Raw genomic sequence first — 16,476 nt, 5'->3', positions numbered from 1 at the left:
TCTCAAGCCTTGCAAGGAGGAGACAGTTACCAGGCTGACTCCTGATGAGTTTGGCTGTCCTGCTGGGCTCCTGGAGTCCAGCCCTCCTCTTATCTCTGTCACCTGTCAGAGGCCTCCACCCCTGTTCTGCTCTAACCCGGGTGCCTCCTGCCTTCTCTAAAAACAAGCAGCGGATACATCCGTCAATGTCAGATCACCCCTGAGGCTGCCGAAGATGAACAGGGGTTGGAACTGCCCGCCCCCCCCCCCACCAACTCGGCCTTCTTCCCTCTCTTCTCTTCCCTGTGCTCACCAGCACACACACCTGTCCATCTTCCTGCCAGGCCCATTAATTGAGCAGCTGGGCCTTTATATTCCGACTGTTGCATTTTTTTGGCAGGAGACGTCAGAAACTGCTGGACAATTTTCAGAAATAATTTTCTGACTCAGCCAAGGACAACCGGGTTAGAACTTGGGAGAAAGGAGGCCAACCACTATCTTCAAATTCGACCACCATTTACTGATCACCTCACCCACCCCCTCCCATCTTTTCACCCTTCTTTAGGGAAGGACACCTCGATTTTCTGCAGGACATCCCCCTCCTCCTACCAGTGGTCCATTTTTTCTACATGCTGGCAACTGCACTTCCAGGGCCCAGGCTGGTCATGTGACCCAACCCTGGCCAATCACAGCCTCACATACCACTGGCCACAGTGATTGCCAACCCAGTTTGGATCACTGAAAAGTCAGAGGAAGACTTTGGTTCCATCTGTTGACTGAGAGTTGGCTCCCTTCTCCACTGGTCTTGGACTTGTGAGAGTGGGAGCTGGTAGCAGCCATCTTTCCACCCACTGGGCAGCATCTGATGAAGGGAGTGGAGTTAGCACGAAAAGAAGCTAAACTGAGTGCATAGATGAGAGTGCGTAGATGAGATGGAGTGCGTAGGGAGACCAGCCCTGTTAGCATCATTTGAGCTCCTGGATCAAGCCACATCTGCATGTTTTCTTTTTCTTTTTTTTTTAACGTTTTATTTATTTTATCTTTTGAGACAGCGTGAGCAGGAAAGGGGCAGAGACAGAGGGAGACACAGAATCCAAAGCAGGCTTCAGGCTCTGAGCTGTCAGCACAGAGCCTGACGTGGGGCTTGAGCCCACTAATGTGAGATCATGACCTGATCTGAAGTCGGTCGCTCAACCGACTGAGCCACCCAGGCCTCTCCTGAATGGTTTTTAATTATGCGTGCACTCTTCATTCATGTAAGCATTTAACTTTTTTGCTTAAGCCACTTGACTTGGGTTTTTGAATTCTTCAAATAAAAGTCCCAATTGTCTATCCCCCTTCCCTCATTACATCACTCTATAACATTCTATATAGTTTACTTACCTTGTCTATTGTCCCCAACCTTCCCCCAAGTGCTGCCTAAAGGTAATAATTTATATCTTTTTGGAATGGGGAAGGGGTTCTGTTTTGCTTACTGCCATGGCCCTAGAATCCAAAACAGCAGACATAGCTGATGCCCAATAAATATTTTTTTGAAGTTTTATTATTTATTTATTTATTTATTTATTTTGAGATTGAGAGAGAGAGAGAGAGAGGACGAGCAGGAGAGGCACAGAGAGAGAGAGAAAGAGAGAGAGAGAGTTCCAAGCAGTCTCTGCACTGTCAGTACAGAGCCCAATGTGGGGCCTGAACTCACAGACTGTGAGATCAAGACCTGAGCCAAAGTCAAGGGTCAGATGCTTAACCAACTCAGCCACCCAGGTGCCCCAATAAATATTTTCTAACTTTTTAAAAAATTTACTTATTTATTTTAAGAGAGAAAGGGAGCAGGGGAGGGGCAGAGAGAGAGGGAGGGAGAGAATCTCAAGCAGGCTCCAAGCTGTTAGCACAGAGCCTGATGTGGGGCTCAAACTCACCAACTGTGAGATCATGACCTGAGCGAAACCAAGGGTTAGATGCTTAACCAACTCAGCCACCCAGGTGTCTCTAAAGAGATTTTTTTCTAATGCGTTATTTCTTTTTTGAGGGGGGAAGGGGCAGAGAGAGAGGGGGACAGAGGGTCTGAATCGGACTCTACCCTGACAGGCTAACAGCAGTGAGCCCGATGTGGGGCTCAAACTTACAAACTGCAAAATCATGACCTTAGCTGAAGTCAGACACTCGACCGACTGGGCCACCCGGGTGCCCCTTAAATATTTATTTTTGAATAGAGAATGAAGAGTCCTGAATAGTCCTAAATAGGAGATATCATATATATAACCTCATTTGGACCTTGTTCCCATTTTTCAGATAAGGAAAACTGAGGCTGAGAAGTTTAATGTGTCCAGAGTGACTGGCCTAATTAATGGACAATCTAATATTTACACCAAATCTTTCTGGCTCAAAGTCCACTACTCTTACATTATTGCACTGAACTTCCTTTTATCTTTCTGAAACAACATAGTTATCGTGACAGCTACCCTTTACTGAACTCTTGCTGCTTCCAGGCAAACTCTGAACCCTCTGCATGAATTGCCTTACTGAATCTAACTCTCCACTCTCCACCAAAGCATGTGCCAGTATTATCCCAGTTTACAGATAAAGAAACGGAGGTTCTTAAATGAGATTAGTGCTCTAATAAGACATCCCACAGAGCTCCGTCAACCCTTATGCTATGTGAGGACACAGCAAGGAAACAGCCACCTGTGAACCAGGAAGCAGGCTCTCACCAGACACCCAGCCTGCTGACACCTTGATCTTGAACTTCCTGGCCTCCAGATTGATGAGAAATATGTATTTGTTGTCTATATGTCAGTCAGTCCATGATATTTTTGTTCTAGTAGCCCAACTGGACTAAGATACTTGTTTACCTAGTCAGAATAGTAGATCAAAAGACCGAAATTTAGGCAGAGCAAATACAATAAAAGTATCGGGTATGTCAAAGGCCAGTGTTTTCCGAATTTCTTCACAATGTTTGCCATATCTTTATGCCCTCTGGACTATTACATATCGAGCATATTTAATCAACTTGCAAGTTTTGTATTGAAAATCTATTTTAAAGCTTTTTGTTTGTTTGCTTGTTTGTTTGAGAGAGAGAGAGAAAGGGGAGGGGCGCCTGGGTGGCTCAATTGGTTAAGTGTCTGGCTCAGGTCATGATTTCACAGTTTGTGAAATCAAGCCCCGTGTCAGTCTCTGGGCTGACAGCTCGGAGTCTGCTTGGGATTCTCTCCCCACTCCTCTCTCTTTCTGCCCCTCCACTGTTCATGCTTCTCCTCTCTCTCTCTCTCTCTCTCTCTCAAAATAAATAAATATTTAAAAAAAAGAAAGATTTCATAAATGGAAATCCAGTGTCACTCGCCATAAACAGAAGATAACTGTACATATAGGCCGAAGACAAAACAATTTCCTTAAGTTCTAATAGAATATTTTCACTCATAAGGACTGGACCTGAGGTCTAATTTGTCGTTATTAAAAAGAGATTATCGGGGCACCTGGGTGGCTTAATCAGTTAAGTGTCGGACTTCAGCTTAGGTTATAATCTCGAGGTCCGTGAGTTCCAGCCCCGCATCGCACTCTGTGCTGACAGCTCAGAGCCTGGAGCCTGCTTCAGATTCTGTCTCCCTCTCTCGCTGCCTCTCCTCATCCTCTCTCTCTCTCTCTTTCAAAAATAAACATTAAAAAAAAAAAAAGATTATCAGGGTTAGGACACTGTTAAAGACTTATAAGCACCAATGGAGACCTTCTCCTTAAGATAATTGTTTCTAATTAAAATTTGAAATTAAAACTCATTCCTCTAAACCAGGGGTTGTCAGCAAAGGCCATGGTTCTGGCACATGCTTTTGCAAATAAAGTTTTATTGGCAACACCCATTCATATATATTGTCTGTGACTGCTTTTGTTACCATGGCAGAGTTGCGTAGTTGTGACAGAGACTGGCCCAGAAAGTCAAAAATATGTACTATCTAGCCTTTTATAGAGAAAGTTTGCCAACCCTTACTCTAAATCAGGTCACATTCAAATTCTGCGGTGTGGAATTTTATCACCTTTTAGAACAAGCATCTCCTTTTAACAAAAAGCACAAAGCAATCTGAAAACATCAAATGCCAGCCGGTTTGCGTCAAATACAAAATCCCTCCCAGCTTTCTGAAGGCAACAGGCCAGAAATGTCTCCCCCATCCCGAGTGAGGAGGTAGGAAGAGTGGTCAGTGCCCCTTGTTTCCTGGGGGCTTGCTGGGTGGTAGAATTATGTGTGAGTTTATTCTTTCCACTTTTCTGTATTTTCCAAATATTTACCATGTTGTGTTAGTTTCCTCAGGCTGCCATAGCAAAGTACCAGCGACTGCGTGGCTTAAACAACAGACGTTCATTTTTCTCACAGTTCTGAGGCCCAGAAGATCAAGCTCAAGGTGTCTGTGGGGTTGGTTTCTTCTGAGGTCTCTCCCTTTGGCTTATAGATGGCTGTCTTCTCTCTGTGTCTTCTCCAAGTCTTCCCTCTGCACCCATCTGTGTCCAAATCTCCTCCTCCTCCTCCTCTTTTTTTTTTTTTTGTTTGTTTATTTTTGAGAGAGAGAGGGAAAGAGTGCAGGCGGGGGAGGGGCAGAGAGAGAGGGAGACACAGAATCTGAAGAAGGCTCCAGGCTCCCAGCTGTCAGCAAAGAGCCCGTCGCGAGGCTTGAAACCACAAACCGTGAGATCACGACCGGAGCTGAAATCAAGAGTTGGACGCTTAGCCACCTGAGCCACCCAGGTGCTCCGATTTTATTTTTGAACATCACTACTAAACAAACAAAAACCAGAGAAAGAATATGGGTGGTGGTTTTAATTTGTAATTTTGTTGCTGATATTGTAATGCTGATTTGGGGCTTTGGAAAATAAAATCAGTAAAGAGCCATTTGTCCCCTAGTCCCATTCCTACCATCAAAATAAACAAGGTTTACAGGCCCCGAATAGCCCTTCGGTGCTCTCCTTTCCTTAGCCTGTAAAGCAGCAAGGCCAGAGTACCCCAGACCCCAGGGATCGCTTTCTTATCCTGCAGTGATGGACACTTCAGGGCAAGGCAGAGGCCTGCTTCACTCCATGGGATGCACCACAGATGGCCGCTGCTCCTCACTGTCCCCACATGCTGTCCCCTAGGCCTCACCCCCACCTGTGACAAGTGGTAAATAGCAACCTTCCAATGCACACCCACTCAGAGCCAAGTGCAGTGTTAAGCACTCACCTGTATCATTTCACTGATTCCTGCCCCCAACTATTATTATCCCCATTTTGCAACTATAATGTTAGTAGTTTCCATTCATTTGTGTATTCAACAGATTTTTAGTGAGCACCTGGTGTATGCCAGGCACTGGGAAATCAGCAGTGAACCAAGCAGACAAAAACCCCTGCAGACAGAAACAGCGACAAAAAATAAGCAGACAAAGACACAATACAATGACAGATGATGAAGAGTGACATGGAGAAAAATAGAGCTAGGTAAGGGGAGAAACAAGATGGAAGGGCTGGCAAAGGAGGGCAATTTGGGGCAGGGTGATTAGAAAAGGTCTCTCTGACAGGGTGACAGCTGAGCAGAGACTTGAATGGAGCGAGGGAACAATCATCTGGGGGGAAAGCATTTCTGTCTAAGGAACAGCTCTAAGACGGGAACATGCTTGAGATGTCTGAGGCATCGCAAGGAGGCCAGAAGGTCTGCCGATGGCAAGGGGGAAGGTGGCGGGGACCTAGGCTGGAGATGTGATGGAGAGCACGGAGGCAAGAGATGATGGTGGCTTGGGCTTGAATCTGGGATGTGTTTGCATTTGCTGATGAATGAGGAGTGGGAAGTGTGAGCAAAAGAGAGACGTCAATAATGAGGTTTATCGTGGCTGTTGTATTCTGGTTGTTTATTGCTGTATAACAAAACACCCTGAAACATAGTGGCTTAAAACAATCACGCGATCATTTATTCAGCTCACAAATCCTCAATTTGGGCAGCGTTCCATGAGGACAGCTCCTCTCTGCTCTACTTGGCATCAACCGGGGGGAGGGGAGAGCTCAGAGGGCCACTTGGATGCTAGAATCATCTGAAAACCCTTCACCCACATGCGTGATGGTTGGTGCTGGCCGTTCACTGGGACCTCACCTGGGGCTGTGGCCAGAACACCTACTCGGGCCCTCCGCATGTGGCCTGGCTTCCTCACAGCACAGTGGCAGTGTTCCCAAAACAGGTGTCCCAAGAGAAAGAGAGAGTCATGGGAAGCCCTACTACCTTTTTCTCCCCAGCTTGACTGAGATATTATTGAGATATAACATACAAAAGTTTAAGGTGGAGAAGTGATTAGATACGTGTATATATTGCAACATGATGACCATAATTAGGTTAGTTACCACCTCTATCCCCTCACATAATTGCGTGTGTGTGTGTATAGTGATAATATTAAAGACCTACTCTCTTAGCAACTTTCAAGGATACAATACAGCATTGTTAACCGTACTCACCATGCTGTGCGTTCAATGTCCGGATCTGATTTATCTCAGAGCTGGGTGTTCGTGCTCTTTGACCAACATCTCCCACTTCCCCCACTCCCCCCAGCCCCAGGCAATCACCATTCTACTCCCTCTGTGTTCCACTTTTTTAGATTCAGCATGTAAATGAGAACATACAGTCTTTGTCCTTCTCCGTCTGACTTATTTCAGGCCAGGAGACAACGAGATGGACTATCCTACCTTCTGAGACACGGCCTGGGGAGCCGCGTAGCGACTTCTGATGTGGTCATGGTCACACCCAGACTCAAGGGGCCGGAACCTGGATTCCATCTCTTGGTAGGGGAGTGGTAAGGTTCTAGAAGAGCAAGTGGACTGGAAATATTGTCATGGCCAATTTTGGAAAATACAGCCCATCATGTTGTGTTTCAGGTGCCATGAGATGCAGCCCACATACATAATTTCATCCAATCTGGCACTATTCTCACTTCACAGATGACACAACTGAGGCTCAGAGATGTCACTTGCCCGAGGTCACCCAGCTACTAAGGGGACAGACTGGGGTTTGACTCTAGGTAATAGGCAAGCACCAGCCAAGCCGACTTCGGAGTGGCAGGGAAGAGCCTTTGGAGGGGAACTCAGGGACAGTGTGGCCAACGTTGGGGAACTGGCTGTGTTGCACCTCCTTACAGCCCCTCTGGCCTCCCCAAGGTTGGCCTCTGTTTCCCAAATGGCTCTGAGGCCACAGTGTTCCTCTAATTACAGGGCTGTGGTGTGAGAGGAGATAAGCTTGGAACACACAAAGGCAGAAAAGACAATTTGCTCTGGGGCAGGCCCTGGGAGCCTGCTCTGGCTTGGCTCTGGAGGGCCCCAAAATCTGGACAGAGCTTCCTGGCCAGGCTGGGTGGAGGCCAACGTGTGGGCAGATGGAAAGGCTAGCGGAAAGCACTTATTCCAGAAACCATCAATGTGTGGCTCAGCTTCTCATCAAGGGAGCTAGAGGGCCAGGCATACCAGGCCACACAAATTCGAGATCCACAGAAGGCTCTCTAAGCTAAGCCAGCAGCCCCTTAACTGCAGTCGATATTTTTTAGGAGAAGAAGCCAGGTTGGGGCTGAAACCAACACGGTCTCTCGGGAGCACTGGTTTCTTTGCCCAGGGCCCCATCTTCAACTCCCACAATGGGCTGCGTCCAGTGGTTTTCCAGCATGCTGGCAGGGAGGCATTGGCTTGCTGCTGGACCTGGGGTTGGACACCAGAAAAATTGCCAGAATAATATGAGGGGGAGGGGATGTCACAGAGTTTATCATGATTTTTTGTTCTTTGCATTTCCTTTTTCCTTAAAAAAAAATTTTTTTTTTAGTGTTTATTTTCTAGACAGAGACAGACAGAACATGAGCGAGGGAGGGGCAGAGAGAGAGGGAGACACAGTCTCCGAAGCAGGCTCCGGGCTCCGAGCTGTCAGCACAGAGCCTGATGTGGGGCTCGAGTCCATGAACTGCAAGATTATGACCCGAGCTGAAGTCGGACGCATCTGAGCCACCCAGATGCCCCTCTTTTTCTCTCTTAAAAGCTTTCTCAGGAGCCGAAGTCAGACACCCAACCGACTGAGCCACCCAGGCAGGCAACGCTGTTTGTTTTCGTTTGTTTGTTTGTTTGTTTGTTTGTTTGTTTTAAAAAAGATTTAGTGGGGCGCCTGGGTAGCGCAGTCGGTTGAGCGTCCGACTTCAGCCAGGTCACAATCTCGCGGTCCGTGAGTTCGAGCCCCGCGTCGGGCTCTGGGCTGATGGCTCGGAGCCTGGAGCCTGTTTCCGATTCTGTGTCTCCCTCTCTCTCTGCCCCTCCCCCGTTCGTGCTCTGTCTCTCTCTGTCCCAAAAATAAATAAACGTTGAAAAAAAATAAATAAATAAAAATAAAATAAAAAATAAAAAAGATTTAGTGATCAGGGAATTATGAAGTAACTGCAGTTCAGTCGGTTGGGTGTCTGACTTCGGCTCAGGTCATGATCTCACGGTTTGTGGGTTCAAGGCCCGCGACAGGCTCTGTGCTGACAGCTGGAGCCTGGAGCCTGCTTCGGATTCTGTGTCTCCCTCCCTCTCCGCCCCTCCCCCACTTGTGCTCTATCTCTCTCTGTCTCTCAAAAATAAGTAAATGTTACAAAAAAAATTTTTTTTAAAGTATCTCAAATTGTATATTTATTTTTGGGGTGCCTGAGTGAGTTAGTTGGTAAAGCGTCCGACTCTTGATCTCAGCTCAGGTCTTAATCTCAGGGTCGTGAATCCAAGTCTAATGGGGGGCTCCGTGCTGGGCATGAAGCCTACTTATAAATAAATAAATAAATAAATAAATAAATACATAAATAAATAAATAAATTTTTTAATGAACCATCTCAGGCATTTAAAAAATGATATTAAGTCCCCAGACTGGAAACAACCCAGGTGCCTCCCAACAGGTGAATGGATAAACATATTCTTATCTATTCATACTAGGGATACCACTCAGAACTAAAAAGAAATGGACTATTGACACACACAACAAGTATGACTCTTAAAACCATTATGCCGAGTGAAAGAAACCAGCCACAAAAAGAGCTCACTCTGTGTGATCCCATTCAGCTGAAATGCTAGAAAAGATAAATCTAATCTATATGGTAGAAAGCAAATCAGTCCTTGCCAGGAACCGGAGTTCAGGGGTGGAGGCAGATTGACTACAAAAGGACACGGAGAAAATTTCAGGGGCAATGGAAATATTTTATATCTTACTGGGTGGTGGTTACATGGGTGTATTCACCGGTCAAAATTCATGGAACTATACACTTAAAAATGGGTGCATTTTACTGTACATAAGTTGTCCCTAAATGAAGTTGATTGTAAACAGTAATATATAAAAAAATAAAATAAACACAGTAATATAACAAGCCCCCATGTACCATCTTCCCATTTAGGAAAGAAAACATTAGAGAGAAAATTGCACCCAATGTGGGCCCATCCCCAATTCCTTCCTTTCTCCTTTCCTCCTAAATATGATGCGTTTCATGAATGGGTCTTTATGGTTTTACTACATGGTAACACTTTCATGAATATATGTATCCTTCTCATGTATCTTTACCACATCGTGTTGTAAATTCCTAAACCACTGTTTTCAAACTGCAGGTTGCAACCCTTTAGTAGATTGTAAAATCAATTCAGCATTTTAAAAATTAGGATAGGCTAGGATAAGACAGGATTAAAAATAATAAGAGTGTATCATATGTACTAAGGCGAGTATTATTGTCTTGTGAAACTTTTCTTCCAGTTTTACATCTGTGTGTATGTGTACTGGATTGGGTCATAAAATACCTTTCTTATAGCACAATGTGCCCCCCCCCAAAAGTTTGAAAAACACTGTCCTAAATGTACAATATCGTTTTGTCATTTTTTTTTTTAATGTTTATTTTTGAGCAGAGAAGGGGGTGGGGGTGGGGGAGAGACAGAGAGACGGAGTGCGAGCCGGGGAGGGGCAGAGAGAAGGGGAGACACAGAATCCGAAGCAGACTCCAGGCTGTGAGCTGTCAGCACAGAGCCCGACGCGGGGCTTGAACTTACGAACCGTCTGATCATGACCTGAGCTGAAGTAGGACGCTCAACCGACTGGGCCACCCAGGCGCCCCAGTTTTGTCATTTTAAACTTTTGCGTAAATAGTAGCCTAATCCTACCCCAACTGGCTTTTGCTCTCTTGACATTGCTTTCCAAATAGATCCATGTTGATCCATGTAGCTTGCTTTCATTCATTTCCACCACTGCATAAACATGCCCAAGTTATTTCTCCCCCCTCCCAGTATTGGATTTTCTTTCTTTTGCCAAATGGGACATTTAAAAAATAGCTATCTGTCACCGTCACCATTTCATACTGGGAAGGACATTTCATACTGGGAAGGACATTCTAATATAAATAAAGTTGGAAAGCCCTATACTCCGAATCAAAGGCAATCTTTTAAATGGAATGAATCTGGCTTTATGAAAATACATTCCATTTGCCCTGGAGTCAAGATTATTGTTTTTCTTCCTTGTTGACTGTTAGTTTGCACATTGTAAACTGGTAAAAACATAGTCACCTACATGCACAACCATCTTGGGCTAGCTACTTCTGGGGAGAGGAAGAAGGATTGAGAAGAATGGAGAAGGGGTTCCAAAGGAGTCTCAACTGTAATGCTTCGTTTCTTTTGTTACCTAAAAACAAGTCCAAATCAAAAATGGCCAAATGTTAACTTTCATGAACTACAGAGTGTGAACAGAGTCACCCAACCTTTGCTCTAGGCTTTAAATAGTTCACTAAAACGAAAACAAAAAGAAAACAAAAACAAAAAACCCACCAAAAAAAACCAAAACAAAACAAAAAAAAGTTTATCACCAAATTGTACTTTCTCTAAGCTTTAAATAGTTCTTTAAAAATATTTCATCATCAACCAGAGTTAGAAAATGTACAATACAGGTAAAACAGGTAAAAGACAGTTTGGTCTCCATGGTTTAAAATCCAGACCTGTCAGGGGCACCTGGGTGGCTCAGTCGGTTAGGTCATGTTCTCGTGGTTCGTGAGTTCAAACCCTGCATCTGGCTCTGTGCTGACAGCTCAGAGCCTGGAGCCTGCTTCAGATTCTGTGTCTCCATCTCTCACTGCCCCTCCCCTTCTCGTGCTCTCTCTCTCTCTCTCTCAGAAATAAACATTAAAAACTTTAAAAATATAAAATAAAATCCAGACCTGCCAGCTTCTCTGTTTACTCTGTGATCTTGGTGAAGTCATTTAACTTTCCTGGGCCTCATGTCCCTCATCTGAAAAAAGAGGGCTGTGACAACCCAAAAGTCTGTCAATGGAGGAGTGGATAAACAAAAGTTGGCATATCCGTACAAGGGAACATTATTCAGTACTGACATCTGCTACAATGTCAATGAGCCTCAACAACACGATGCTCAGTGAAAGAAGCCAGACACAAAAGGTTACATAGCACTGGATTCCACTTAGATGCAATGTCCATGATGGGCAAAAACAGAGAGACAGGAAGCAGACTCATGGTGGCCAGGAGTTGGGAGGAAGGAGAAATGGGGAATGACTGCTAACAGGTACGGGCTTTCTCTTTGGGGTGATGGAAACGTTTTGGAACCAGATAGAGGTGATGTGATGTTTGTACAACCCAATGAATGTACAAAAGGTCACTGAATTGTACACTTTAAGATGGTTCATTTTATGTGAACTTCATCTCAATTGAAAAAGGAGGGAGGGCTGTGGCTCCCAGCATTATCGAGGCTGGAAGTAAACATGAACTTGTATGCAAGGGCCCGGCACTGCCTGGTCCTCAAAGGGCCATCTCGCCACGTGGGGGAAGGTGGGACTGGGCTGACGGAGCATGTCTCACCAAGGAAGTCAAGCTAGTGACTTGCCCAAAGCCGCACACATGTGCACTTTGCCCTAGAACTTGGCTTTTCCAATCCCTGAGTCCAACAAGTTCTCTCCATTCTGCTTCTCCGCCTTGATACTAGCATGACATTTTATTGTTTAAAAAATATTTTTCTCCACGTGATTTTCGAACACCCTGTCTTCAGAGGCCCAGCGTGACAGAGTGGTTAGAGATTGTGGCCCTTCAAGTTGGACAAGTCTGGGTTCAAATCCAGGCTCTGTCATTTCTTAGCTGCGTGTCTTTGGGTGAGCCATCTAACCTCTCTGATCCTTGATTTCTCCATGTATCAAATGGAAATAATGACTTATTCTATGGATTAAGTGGGAATGAAACCAGAAGATACGTATAACGCAAAAGTTAGGTCAATGCCTAATACGTAGTAAATTCTGAATAGCTGATGGCCGTTAGTAGTCAAAGAAGCTCGTCTGGCAAGGCACGTGACACATAGGGTTAAAAGTTACAGAATAACAAAACAATTTCAAAGCCACTTTGTCACAGGCTTCGAAATGCTTGAAAGCAGTGGTCCCCTATGAGGGGGATGGGAGAGGGAGTGATTTTGACTTTGCAGGGGACACACGGTGGTACCCGGAGACATTCTCGAATGTCACTATTGGGGAGGGGGGCATGTTTCTGGCATCTAACAGGTAGAGGTCAGGGATGCTGCACAGGGCAGCCCCCGCAGCAGAGAATGATCTGGCCCAAAATGTCAATAGTGCCCAGGTTGCAAGACCCTACTCTCAAGTGAGCCTTCTTTTGCCAGACTTAGTTCCAGATGACGGTGCAGTCCACTCTCCAGATACCGGAATAGGTTGCTATTTTGTGAAGCTAAGGAATGTTTAACCAGGTGATGATCATCCTCATTTCCCATCATCCTAACTTCCCTGTGGAGTAAGTCCAGACGGAAGTACATCACCCAACGTCCGCATAAACTCCATGAGGGCCAAGGATGGTTCGAGAGATTTTGAAAGACCCATGTAAATCCCCCTCACCGGAGGCTTGTGGGAATATCCCAAAGAATCTGCTCTCCCGAATCATGCGTGAAAGGCCCCGAGCACAGGGACTAGCACAAAGTACTCAAAAAATATGCTATTATTATCAGCATCTTCATTGCCATCTTGTAACTATTGTCTCCCCAAGTACATTTGAAGGTACATTCTCACAACAACCTTCTGAGATGTGTGATATTGTCCCCATCTTGCAGGTGAGGAAAAGGAGGCTCAGAGCAGTGATTCCATATTTTTCATCAGCCCCCTCCCTGATTTGCAGCGCCCACCCTTACCCCGCTAGTCCATTATCCTCCCAGACACCACAGGGGTCTTTTTCAAACGAAGTCAGATCATATTTAGGAGAAAATGCTCTCTGGGTAATAATGTATGCAATATTTTTTTTACGGATTTTATTTTTAAGTAATCTCTACATCCCAACGTGGGGCTTGAACTTACAACCCCAAGATCAAGAGTCACATGCTCTACCGACTGAGCCAGCCAGGCACCCCTGTTATGTATTTTCTGATCCAACATGTCTTTATGATATAGGTGTCTTAAAAAATTAAGAGCAATGCCATGGTTGGGTTAGATGTTAACATTAAGGGGAAACTGAGTGAAAGGTATACACGAACTCTGTACCATCTTGGCAACTCTCAGTAAATTCCAAATTATTTCAAAATAAAAAGCTTATTTTTAAAAATGAATTAGATCATGTTACTGCTCTCACTAAAACTCTACAGTGATTTCTCACTAGGCTTGGAATAAAATCTGAGTTTCTTTCCATGGCTTTCTAAGCCCTGAGTGGTCTGGCCTTTGCCCATTTCTTCAACCTCCCTCCCAACATTCGCCCCTCACACTATCCTCCAGACCCTTTGACCATCTTTCAATCTTCCAAAGCTGGAAGATTGTTCCTGCCTCAGGACCTTTGTACTTGCTGTTCCCTCTGTTGAGAAAGCTCTCTTTCCCTGTGTAGCTCTTTCCATGACTCTCTCTCTCTCTTATCCTTCGGATCTTGATTCAAATGTCAAATCCCAAGAGTCCCTCTCTTATGTAGTCACATGACTTCTTCTAATTATTTCACAAAATTCACCACTCTCTGAAATTACCTTCTTTGATTGGTTTCTCTGTTCCCGTCTATCTTCTCCATTAGACTGAGAATTCCATGAGGGCAGAGACTATGTTGGATTGCTTACTGCTGTGTCCCCCTGCTTCTCACACGGTGCCTGACACAGAGTAAGGCCCCAGTGAACATTTGCCAAAAAGAATACCAGTGTCTATTGGTAATACCACAGGATATTGAGACAAAACTGTGGACTTTGTCAAAGGTTTTCACCCATATTTTTTCCTATGGTTCTTGACTTTGCACAAAACCTCCAGAATATCCAGGCGGGGGGTCCAGATGTACTGGCAAACCTCATCAACACTGTTTCTTTGTATCATTTAACAAGAATCCTAATGCTCATTAAATTGGGATAAGGGAGGGAAAAGAGTTCACCCCCAACATCCTAGAACAGAGTTCCAAATTATTGGCCAAGGGCCAAATGTAGTCCAGATAGGTTTTTTCAGTCTCATATAGTGTTTTAGGATTTGAGTTTATGACCAACCAATTTAAAAATTGGAACATCTCACATAAAAACCCATATGCCTAAATTCTCCTGAAAACTCAGAGGATCTGGCCACACTGGGCATGCTTCCCACATGGCCTCAACAGACTGAAAGTCAAAGTGGCTGCTCCTTAGGTGGATGGGGTATGGGCTCTCCAGTTCACCATGGTCCCCATCCACTTGGCTTAATTATTTCATGGTGCCTGAATTCTCCTCGAAGCTAAAGTATCCCTAGAAATACCTTGGAGTTTTCAAACATTTTGGCCACAGCCCCTCTTACATGGGAAACTCAATGTATAAAAGATAATAGTAGTGATATTTAACATTGATCGTTTAGCGTGTAGTGTGGTTCTGCTCTGGCTGATGCAAAGGATGAGGGACCAGAACCCCATCAGTTCCCCATCATTTCCAGCAGCTCCATAAAAAAAGCTCTGTGGACCCAAGGAAGAACACACGAAAAGCACATTTTAATCCACTGTCTTCATTTTCTAGATAGGCAAAATGAGGCATAGAGAGGAGACTCCACCTATGAGACAGTAGCCTTTCAGGCAAATACTTGTCTGCTAGTCCTTTGGGAGACCATTAGTATCGATAATGGCAGAAAAAGGCCCATCAGCTCTTTCCTCCAAGAGCTGGTTTCTGGGAGTCATTCAGACCTATTTTGTGAGCTGATGCCACTCTTGGGCTCTAAGCCAGCTAATTTGCATAGACACATGCCAGCAAAACTGGGCTCCAGGGGGGTTGCCCAGTGAAGAATGGCACGTGGATAGAGGCCCTCCCTATGTCCCAGTCCAGTCTGAAGTCCTCCTCCTGCAGCCCTGATGATGTCAACAGATATTAACATACCTGCCATTTTGTGAGTGGAAAATCATGGCACTCTTGTTGTGGTAGAGACATGTTTAGATCATTTCACTGGGTTCCCCATTGACGTGTCAGGATTGTGCTTGGTGTGGTGCATTCACAATGGTGATTTTTTCCATATGAACAAGGGCTTTGGTTTTTAGCTGTCCTGAGTCCCAGCCCTGGCTCTGTAACTTACTAGCTGTGTGACCTTCAGAAGACAACCTAGCCTCTCTGTGTCTCACTTTCTTCATCTGTAAAATGGGGATGATTGTCCTGGGGATTTGATGAGATCATTTTTGGCACATACTAAGAAGATGAGTGCAGTGTTTAGTTTTTTTTCTCTACTGCACTTATCAGAAGCTGACATTATTATTTGCATCTTTGTTTATTGTCTGTCTGGCTTACTAGATGACTCTCCATGAGAAGGGCCTTGTCTATCTTACTCACCCCTGCTTCCCAGCCTAGAACAATGCCTGGCACAGAGTAGGTGCTCCATAAATATTTGTCTGATGAATGAATCGCTGTCTTTCATATTCTTGTGCTAATTGCCATTGCCATGATGCACCCTGCCCCGGAGGAGCCCAAAGTCTCCTAGAATCCAGCAAGAGCCACCCTGACCTCAACAGCCAGCTGTTCACAACAGTGCTGGGCATCGACTCTGAATGTCACCAACTGGGCCCTGTGCCCTAGGCTGAAAAATGACACTTGTGTATCTTCTGGTGGACAGAGCTACAGCACGAGGGAATGAGCTTAAGACTGGGGAAAGTGGAGTTGGTAGCTGAGTCAAGCAGGGGGAACCCTGAACTTCAACACTCCACCCCCACACCCCCACCCCGCCAGCAGCAATGGGACCACAAGTCCACGTGCAAGAAGGCGGCCCAGGGAGGACACCCATACCCGCAAGGATTGATGCCCAGGTGGTGCAATAACCTCAGTGGCATTTGGGGATGGGATGTGCATCCCGAATGCCTTGGGAAACAAAATTAATTTCTCAGGGGTTGGGAAAGAGCTTTGCAAACTGTAAAATGCTGCGGGAGGAAACAGGCAAATGTAAAGGCCAGGAAAGAGCGTATGTTTTGCTAAGTGTGGGCTGCACTTCCAAAGCTAGCTAAAGGCGACACGGAGCCCTCGGAGGAGGCACATTTTGGGGGCTTCCTGGAGAGGGGTGCACTTGGAAAGATTGGGAAGCCGAG

This window comes from Lynx rufus, unplaced genomic scaffold (genome assembly GCF_022079265.1).
Source record: "Lynx rufus isolate CCGP_SWC_20201006 ecotype Redwood Valley unplaced genomic scaffold, mLynRuf1.p SCAF_24, whole genome shotgun sequence".
Classification (NCBI taxonomy): Eukaryota; Metazoa; Chordata; class Mammalia; order Carnivora; family Felidae; genus Lynx; species Lynx rufus.
This window is presented reverse-complemented; position numbering follows the sequence as displayed.